Source organism: Dipodomys ordii, unplaced genomic scaffold (assembly GCF_000151885.1).
Source record: "Dipodomys ordii isolate 6190 unplaced genomic scaffold, Dord_2.0 Scaffold70, whole genome shotgun sequence".
NCBI classification, from domain to species: domain Eukaryota; kingdom Metazoa; phylum Chordata; class Mammalia; order Rodentia; family Heteromyidae; genus Dipodomys; species Dipodomys ordii.
In genome coordinates, this window is record NW_012267286.1 from 10,405,215 (window position 1) to 10,416,259 (window position 11,045).

Genomic DNA, 11,045 nt, shown 5'->3' on the forward strand with positions numbered 1-11,045 from the left:
GGCACCACTTTTTTGAGGGTTTTGAATTAGATATGACTGGAAAGTTAAAGCAATAGTCCATCTTAGTTTTCCTTCCTCCCTCCCCCGCTCTTTTTTTCCTTTATTATTTTTAAGTAGTGATACAAAAGGGTTTCCGTTCAATATATTGTGAGTACATTACATCTTGATCCATGTTACCCCCACCTGTCCCAAACCCATCCATCCCTTCAGGTTACCTGGTTCTGTTTTCACAAAGGTAAATTGAATATATTCAATTTATCCTTATATTCACTTATCATTCCTCTTCCTAGTCAGCTCCTCCCTCCCCTTGACCTCTACTCCCTCGTGACAACACGTTTTAGCTTCCCAGTATTCATTTTGCTAAACTTTGTTAGCTGTTTGAAGGTGTTATGACACTGTAATCTCGCCTGTGAATACCATTCTTTAGACAATATGTTTATATATATGCATATGGCCCTGTTTATGTTTTCACACAGATTTATAATTTAGATATAACATCCACGTAGGCTAGAAAAACATGTGTCCTTTGTTCTTCTTAGCCTAAGTACTAGGTCTTGAACTCAGGGCCTGATGCTTGCTAAGCATTCAACTACTTAAGCCACACCTCCAGCCCTATGCATCTATAGTTGTTTTGTTTTGGTCTTGGGGTGAGCCTCAGGGCCCCACTGTGGCAGAGTTTTCTTGCTCAAGACTAGCTCTCTATCACCTGAGCCACAACTCCACTTCCAGCTTTCTAGTCGTTAATTGGACATAAGTGTCTCATGGACTTTCCTGATTGTGCAGCCTTTAAACCATGACCCTCAGATCTCAGCCTTGTGAGTAGCTAGGATTATAGGCGTGAGCACAAATATAGTTTTGTGTTTTTAGTTTTCTTCCCACTTAACATTGTATGTACATGTTTCCAAATATTTAATTTTTTTGGTAATGTGATACTTAATAACTACACAGCAAATCATTGTAGAAGTACTTCAAATATGAACTATACATCTTACCTTATTCTACTTACTCCCTACTAAAGTAGAAACTCTAGAAAAACAAGGATTTTGGTCCAGTATGTTCATTGATAATCTCTCAGCATATAGAAGACAGTCTAGTCTGGCTGGTACTCCAAAAAATTCATTAAATAAATAAAATAATTGTATTTGTGAAGCTTGTATGATTTATTTTTTGGAATTAAATTAGAATTTGTGTCTGGTAAAAATTATTGTCTGCTTACAGGAGAGAAGAAATAATTGTGCAGTCTTAGACTTGTACTGGACTGATTGAAATTCTTTTTTTTTTGAAAAATACTGTACAGAGGGATTACAGTTACATGAGCAACGTAATGAGCACATTTCCTATTGAGCACTGTTGCCTCCTTTGTTTTCCCCTACCATCCCTTCCCTCCTACCTCCACAACTACCCGCCTACCACAGAAGTTGTAAAGTTTGTTTTCAACATAGTGTTTTGTACATCTCATTGTTAAAATGGGTCAATCTGTATCCTTATTTAAGCATTTTGTGTTTTCCCTTCTCCTCCCCAAATTAGAAAAGTGCATATACAAGATGCAGGGCATTGACGTCAAATATAGTGAAAACAGGGGTTATACCATGGGGGAGGAACATACAAAGAAACAAAAATATCACATGGTACACTATAAATACATTAGAAACAATAGCAAGAAAGAAAAATGATATTTGTGTCCCTATCTTGGGGTTCATTTCACTTAACATCAGCTTATATGTTCATATTGTACAAGGTTGATTATGGGATTGACTTCCTCATACGGTAAAGGAGGGTTGTGTGTCTACTAGTTCATCATAGCAGGATGTGTGCTCTGTTTGAATATATGCGAGTTTCTATGTGTTAGAACCATGGTTTGGTTCCTGCCCTGTCTCCTTTTGATGAGAACAATGGTATGCTTGTGCTGGTGAAAATTTAAGCATGCTCTTGAGAAAATGTCCCTATCTGGCTTATGCCAAAAACAACTCTGACTCAGTGGTAGCAATGCTTTGCTAATAGTGTCCTAACTGGAAATGTAAGCCTTCCTGGATGAGAAGTGGTTGCTGAGAACACTTGCTGAGGTTCTTCAAGGCTATGTCTTACCTGCTACATATTTCATATAGTTATCTTAAGAGACCAACCTCTTCACTTTAGCTGACTTGAAATTCCCCCAGGTCCACTCAGGTGCTGGGTTTTGTTTGCATCTGACCAACTGGAATGGCAGGAAGTGGCAGTGATCATGTGTTGTTTTAAGGGGTGCTGGAAAAGGTAGTTCATCAGGGCCTCATAAGGGAATCAGATTTAATAAGGAGCATCCCAACAGGAAGACTCAAACACCCTCAGGTTTCAGATCAAGGACCCTGAGTGAGGCAGGAAATGGAGAAAAGCCTGTGAGATGCAGATGTTCCAGGCTGACATCCTGGAACAGAATAGAACTTCACTTCTCAGCCTTCTTGAAGGCTGCCCTACTTACTTATCTTACTGTTCCATTGGGTGAGGTCATAAAGTAATCTCAACAAAAAAATCATTTAAACTATCCATGCATTGCTGGGATTGTTTAAATTTTTGAGGTAGTTTCATTTGTACTATAAACTTTTAAAATTGCTTTTCAAGTAACAGATTAAAAAAAAACCTAAGTAGATGTATATCATATTTATGATAGTAATTCTGGAAAAAATTTCTGAAGTTGCCATTTTATCATGTGTATATACTTATGACAGAGTTTCTATTTATATCAACTTCTGATTTTTTTGTATGAAGTTTCTATGCAGCCCAGGGGAGTCTCAAACTTGCTAAGTTGGCAGTCTGGCCTCAAACTCATGATCCATCTTCCTCAGGCTCTCAAATGCTAGCATTACAGATGTGTACCATGACACATGGTAACAGATGTGTACTATGATACACGGTGTTTGCTTCAGTTTTGCTTCACCTCTTTCTAGATGATTTTTGAGAATTGTTGGCCAGTTTTCTGTTGTTACAAATATTTTTAACATTATTCAATAATTTCACTTAGTCTACCAATAGTCTACCAATGTTTCCTGAATTCCTAGAATGTATGAAGTTCTTGAGATACCAGGGGGAAAGAGAAACTTTAAACATTAATAACAAACTAAATGAGACAAATGCAAACAGATAACTATAATATAGTATAATCAGTTATTGCATTTATCTCTATAATACCTCTGATTGCACAGTTTCTTATCTTGAAATTGTTTTAATATCCAGTAGGATGTTATTTTCTCTTTAATATACTTAAGATAATAATCTTAAATGTTGATGGAATTATAAGATGGGGTTGGTGATTGAGAAGTTGGAAATTAAGCTGATTGGTCAGAAGTTTTTATACCCAGTTTACATTTTATCATCTATTTACTTAGATGTCACAAGAAGGTCCTTTGGTTCTTTTGATTCCTTAATTTCCAAAGCTAGAAAGATTTTCTTTTCTCTCATACATTGGATGACTCTGGAGATTAATAAGTGGTAATAAGTGTGGAAGGTGTAATATAAAATTTAAAGACATCCTGATTTACCATGAAATAAATGGTTAGTGATAAGGTCTGTTTCCAAAACCCACAATATTTATGTTAGGAGCCTTTGAAGTCTTGACAAACCATAGCAAAATCTTTGTAAAACATTCAACATCCATAAACAAAGAGTGCTAAAATGCAAATGAAAATTTTCTGTATTTCATAGAGTCAATAATTGAAAAATCATATGTATTTCATTGACTTACTTTGAGGATTTAGTGTGTGCTTGAGGCTGAACTTCAAATGAAAACAGCCCTCATTCCCTGATCTTTCCACAATTTAGGATTCTGGTAATGGAGAGAGGTAATGGCAACATTAAAGAGTGAACATATTTGTTCCTGTAGTCCAGTTACTCAGGAGGCTGAGGTCTGAGGATTATGGTTCAAGCTAATGCAGACAGACAAAACCGTGAAAGTAATCTCCACTTAATCACCCAAAACCTGAAAATGGAGGTGTAGCTCAAAGGGTAAGAGTACCAGCCTTTAGTAAAACAAAAAAACAAAAAAACAAAAAAACAAAAAAACAAAGTCACGCAAGAGCATGAGGCCCTGAGCTCAAGTCCCAATACCAGTACAGCATAACAAAATAAAACGAACAATACAAACAAATAACATATAACCTGGGTGCTGTTGGCTCATGCCTGAAATCCTAGTTAGCCAGGAGGCTGAGACCTGGAGTATCATAGTTCGAAACCAACCCATACACAGAAGTCTGTGAGATTTTTATCTCCAATCAATCAGCAAAATGCTATACTGGGGTTGTGGCTGTAGTTGTAGAGTGCCAGCTATAAGTGAAAAAGCTGAATCAGAAAGCAAAAACCTTAGTTCAAGAGCAATGACAAGAACAACCCTGAACCTATTATATTATTTGTCATAAAGGAAAACAGAGTACACTAAGTTACTTTGACAAAAATAGCCTCTGGGGAGGGGAGGGTGGAGTAAGAATCCTTGATCAGATTTGGGCGATCGAGGCTCACACCTGTAATCTTCATTAGAGTGGGAGCATTAGATAATAGAGAAGAGGTAAAGTAATGATAACAATCATAAAGAACTCTTTCAAGAACTTTACTCTCAAAAGGAAGCAAATGAGTAGAGTGAAAACTAAGAGAGATATCAGGTAAAAAGATACAAAAGAATATACTTTCTGCACATGGAAATAACCTAATAATAATCTTCACTTTCTGAGGGCTGCTGTAACAAATGCTACAACCTGAATGACTTAGAACACAGCGATTTACAGTCGTACTTAATGATCCCAGAGGCCAGAAGCTGGAAATGAAGTTGCTGGCAAGTCTGGCCTCTCTGTGAAAGCTCTTCTCCTTCTCCTCCTCGTACCTAGTATGTAGATGGCAATTTTTGGTACTTCTTGGCTCCCAGTTGCATTGCTCCAAGTTCTGTCCTCATTGTTACATATTGTTCTCCGGGTGTGTCCTTCAGTGTCTTTACCTGGCACTGGTCACATAGAAACAGGGTCCACTCTACCCCAGTATGACCTCATCCTTCATGAATCCTCATCCTTAACTACACAGAGTCATCCATCACAGTCTGAGATGGGGTAAAAACTCCAGCAAATCTTCTTCTTCAAGTCCCAAGTGAACCTATAATAAACAGAGTGGTAGCTTGATCAAGATAAAAGGTGAAAAGAATTTCTAACAGAGAGAGAGAATGTTTGTGCTCTTGGAAGTGATCTACCTTATGGGTGAGAAGTGATTCTATGGTAAGAGAGAGAAGAGGCGATCAGGGAAGGCGAGGACAGGAATAAACGAGAGGGGAAGGGCTCCATTGTGTCAGCTGGTCTTTGGGGAAAAAATGCTTAGGAAATTCATTGCTGTAGCAGGAGAGAAAGGTAGAGTTTATGCTTTTAGGCAGATTGTAGGTTTCACAATCTTGGTCAATGCTGGTCTTCATATGCAATAGTATACTGTCAGTAATAATGAGGAACATTTGTGTTTGTGCAAGCATCACTTTGTGATGCCTATCTCTGAACATATCCCTCACGTTGACACGTGTGCAGTTTCTCAGTGCAAAAATAATACAAGCTTCTCATTTGAAATTTAGACCATTGTCATAGATCATGATTGGATATTGTTTTAGGACCTTGTGATATGCATTAGAAAAAGAGCTATCTGAAAGTATAGTAGTGCTACAGATACACACATGCACACACACACACACATAATTTCATATGCTTCACACTTAAAATATTGTGTGTGATATTTTTTGAGTATGTACCAGTAATGGAGTACTGGGGGCTTTGCAGTTAGGGCCTTATACTTTTGTTTGGCTCAAGGCTGGTATTCTTACCACTTGAGTCACATCTTTATTTCCAGCTTTTGACTAGTTAATGTGAGATAAACGTCTTTCAGATTTGTCTGCCTGAGTTGATGTCAAACTGTGACCCACAGACATCAGCCTTCTGAATTGCTAGGAAGATGGGTATGAACAACCAGTGCCCAGCTTCCATGTACTTTTATGCTAGATGTTTTACATATCATGTATTTCAACCTCACAGAATTTGTCTACAGTATTTCCTGGTTAAAGAAACCTGTTTTTTTTTCTTTATACTTACAATGTATAAGTATTAAACATGCCCATGTGGTAGTCTAGAGTTTAACAAAGAACACTGGGGTCATGTGAACAAGGCTCTTGGGAGGTTTTAATGTGGCCAGTACAAAGTTGAAAAAAGTAGAGTTTAAGATCCAGTGGGAGGTGGGGTGGGATATGGCTCCATTCTAGAGTGCTTTTGCATGCCCTGCGATTGATTCCCAGCTTGTTTTTGTAAACTATTTGGGATATGGATTAAAAATCAATGAAAACCAAAAGCATCAGTATTGTAATAAGTTTTAATGTAATCCAAGGTAAAAACTCAGTGAACAAGCATACAGGTTCATCACACAAACTTCACAGCTGTAATATCTTTGGATTTTAACCCAAGATTTTTGAAAAGAAGCCAGGTCAGCAGGCATTTCTTTTTTTTTTTTTAAATGAAGATCATTTGTTAGTAGGTTGTAGTGTATGAAAAGAAGATTAACACACTTGAAATAGGTATGTATTGTAATTTTAAATTTTGGCTTGTGTACATGTGTATGTGTATAGCGCTGGGGATCAAACCAAGGCCTTGTGTACATCAGGCAGACACTGTACCACTGAGCTACACCTCTAGCTATTGGCCTTTGTTTTAAAGAGTCCTCACTAAAAAAAATTGTTTACAGGTGGCAAACATCTGTAATCCTAGCTACTCAGCAGGCTGAGATCTATTGCAGTTCAAAGCTGCTGAGTCCATGAGATTCTTATCTCCAACAAACTGGGGAAAAAAGCTAGAAGTGGATCTGTGGCTCAAGTGACATAGCACTAGTCTTGAGCAAGAAAAAAAAAAGGGACAGCACTTAGACTAAGTCTCAAGATTGGCATGCGCACACGCACGCACGCGCACACACACACACACACATATGCACACATAGGTTTCTTGTCTGAATTGTGTCTATCCTAGACTAGCATTCATCCCTAATATTTGAGATGATACACAATATGCACAAATGTTCATATCTGGCTAAGACAATAAATTAACAAATGAGAAAGGATAAATTAATTTGCTCCATGTTCACGTATAGAATGAACATATAACAATTCAAGCAAAAGTGATTTGAGGACTAACATCTGCTAGAACGTGATGGTATTTGGTCAACTATGTAGTAATCTGACAGTTATAGTGAGAAAATTGTTCATTGTTGGTTTGACCAGACCTGCCTCCTAGAGCAAATTGCTTCAATATGATTATGTCATCGTGCTAACTGGATTAAAGCAAATAATTACACATCTAATTTTCCTTGTTGGCTTTGGTTTTTATTCTCATAAACACTGAGTTCTAAAGAGTCAGCAAGAGGAGTGGATGAGTAAAAAATAATAGTGAGACAAGTATTCTTTAATTATCTTAAAACCCAGATGTGGTCTATGACAGCACCCAAACCCATTCTTAGTTCTCTGTCTCCTGGCCAGAAAACATCCTCTAGAGTGACTTGAGTCCATGTTACTGGTCCCTAGCCAATCGTGTTTGGCTCAGAATGATCTATTTTCTAACTTCCTTTAAAGTTGAGTTGTGTTCCATCGGCTCTTTATTTTATAAAAAAGCTAGACCTTGTATTTTCTTATCTTCAAAACAAGAATTTTTAATTGTTCTCGTAGGATTCCCTTTCCTAGCTGCTCAGTGACAGTCCATCAAGTTTTGGGACTCTGATCTTGGAGAGATGAGACAGGAAGGCGACCCCTATAATGGAGAATGAGTCCCGCGGACCCCACTCACCATCAAAGCCCGGGGCTACGGAAGTTCAGAGTGAAAGGAGTTGGAGGCTTTTCAGGTTATTTTATTTTATATATTTTAAAACAAATCTGCTAATTTTTTTGTGTGTGTGATAATGAAAGGAAGCACGCCAGGCATACAGCCTAAGGAAGGACTTCCTCCTACTGCTCAGGACGCTCCATGGTGGGCAAACAGAAACAAAAATACGGGTGATCCTTAGTCTCCATAGAGAGACACTGAAGCTGGCCACAGTCATGAACATTGGGATAACTTTTATTCTTCTAATTAATAAAAGTAAACATCTGTCTACATCCTCCCCCTCCTCCTTTCCCCTCCTCCTCTTCCTTCCCCTTTCTTCTTCTTCCTCCTCTTCCTCTTCCTCCTTTCTTTCTTCTTCCTTCTCTGTCTCCCTCCCTCCCTCCCTCCCTCTCTCTTTCTCTCTCGGCACTATGCATTCCAGGCAAGTATACCCCTGAACAACAACCTTAGCTAAGATATGTGTGTGCTGGTAGTGGGACTTGAACTCAGGCCTGGGCACTGTCCCTTTACTTTTTCACTCAAGGATGGCACTCTACCACTAGAGTCACAGCTCCACTTTTAGCTTTATGGTTGTGAATTGGAGATCAAATTCTCATAGGTTTTCTTGCCTGGGTTGACTTTTGAAAATTGTTATCCTCAAATCTCAGCATCCAGAGTAGCTAGGATTACAGCTGTGAGCCACTGGAGGTTAGCTTTAAGTTAAATATTTTGATACCCCATAGAAAACATGGTGGAAGGTTATAGAGGAAAGGGTACATTTCCCTCTTTAAACTTCCTGTCCTCAAAGAACACTCCCTAGGAGGAAAGCATTGCAAACAGCAAAGTGCATATTCCCCAAGCCTTTGTCATTTTACGTGCAAATATGTGCACAAAGTCTGACTTGTTTATATTACAAACAATATAGTTGCCTCTTATATTTTCATTAATTTTTTTAAAATACCTTCTCATGTTAGTACAAACACATTTTCCCCACATTCTAGCATATCTTAAACAATGTCTACAATGATAGATCATTGAACTCAGGGTAAAGTAATGCTAGGCAAATTGGTTGAATGAGAACAAAAGCACCAGCTATATTGGTTTGCTGTGAGAGGACATGGAAAAAGAATGGAGAAGAGAGGATAGCATAATTCCCAGCTTAATGTATTCAGATTAACTTAAATTGACCTCCAATTATATTACAAGAATAATGAGTAATTGTCATCTGTTCAACTGAAATGCAAAATACTCCCAAACTTCAAAACTTTTCTCCTTCCTTCATGGATTTTCCTCTCTCAGGCTGGTTTCAAACCTCGATCCTCAGATCTCAGTTTTTTAAGTAGTTGGGATTATAGGCATGAGTCATCCATGCTCTGCCTGTAAACTAAATTATTTTTGAGCAGGACCATGACACCACAAGTTGAAAATTCTATACCACACATTTTTTCATGCACAAAATTATTAAAGGTGTTGTGAAAACAATTACCTTCTAGCTATGTGGAACATAAATTGATTTTGTGTTTTGGCTTGGTTTCCATCTTGGAGATAACCCATTACCTTGTATACAAAATTCCAAAGTCTGAACAAAAAAAAATCTGAAATCTGAAACACTTGTGGTCCCAAGCATTTCAGATAAGGGACACCCAGCCTGCATTCTCCATGAAACATTACCTTGTATTTATTTTGTGATGGTAAAATGAAAAGCACAGGTCAGGGCTTGCATTCTGCCATAAGTGTGTTATGTTACTATGTCACTTAACCCTTCTGACCTTTCTTTCCCTTACTGACTTTGAAAAGACTGGATTCGACTTGATATTATCTATGGGCCTATCATTTCTGATTAGTGCTTTAATTTCCTCTAAAAAGAATTCAGGGATTTTGTTAGGTATAAGACACTCTTTGTTGTAAGATATCCTTGGCAGTTTACTAGGCCTATTATTCCTATCCCATTACCCTTTCCTCCATTTTAGCTCATGAGAATGGCTCACTTGTACATCTGTTTTTTACAGTTATTTAGTGATATAAATGGAACAGATATTACTTTAATCTTTATTTTATAGATGGAGAATTAAATTCAGGGAAATCTTACAAAAGTCTGTTTCCTGCTTACATTGTCCCTGGCATTAATGACCAAATAGAGACCTTTGATCTAGCCAGATCTTCTCTTGGTCTTATTTTAGAATTTTTAGAAATGAGAATGAATGTTACTCAATATGGCTACCACAGAAAGTAGGAAATTTCATGCTTATTGAGGGGAATTTTCACTTTTAATTTTGTGAATCTAGAGAATCTTTGGGAGCCCCGGTAGACATGTTTGCTCCAGCAGAATGTTGAGACTTTCTTCATTCTCTCCAGATTCAAGAAAAATCTCCTAGTTTTCCCAGCTCTCTCAAACCTCTCTGGGCTTTTTATTTATCATTTCCTTTTTTGTTGTTTTGTTTTTGGAATTTGCATCCACTTCTTGCCTTTCTTTCTGTCAAACTTTGATTTCTCCTTCAAGCTCAAGGGTTACTTGCCCTGTGAATTATTTGCCCTGAATCATCTGCATACCTCAGTTTCCCTATGTTTCTTCTCTACATTTTTTTTTCATGCTGCTGCTGATTGAACTCAGGCCCTTGTGCTCTCTAGGCAAGACCTTAAGTACTGAGATTTATTCCCAGGCCATGCGGGGCTGTTTTTACTCTGAGTCCCACTACAGCATGCATCCTAATGCAAACACTTCCAGTTTGTATTAGTGAGGAAATGGATTTCTCTGGAGGTTATAAAGTCCACACTTCTGGGAGATTTTAGTTTTACTTTTAATGTCATTTGTTTCAAGAATATTTTCCCTTCTTTAGTTTTTCTTCTTTAGTGCGTTTTTAAATTTTGAAGCAATGATAAACAGAAAAGTTGCAAGCGGAGTAAACAACCTTTATGCCTCTGGTAGCATGTGTTAATGGCTCATCAGATGCTGCATTATCTTATAATAATTTCAAATATTGGAATAGTTATAAATATGTTAATTGGTTGCACTGAGGTTTGAACTCAGAGCCTTCTACTAGTAAGGCAGGAGCCCTGCCACTTGAGCCCCTCCATCATTTCTTTTTGCCTTTATTATTATTATTATTCAGGTAAGGTCTGATATGTGCAACTACCAACTATTTGTTGAGATGGTGAGATGGAGGCTCTTCACCCACCTTCCCTCCTTCCCTCCTTCCCTCCCTCCCTCTCTCCCTCCCTCCC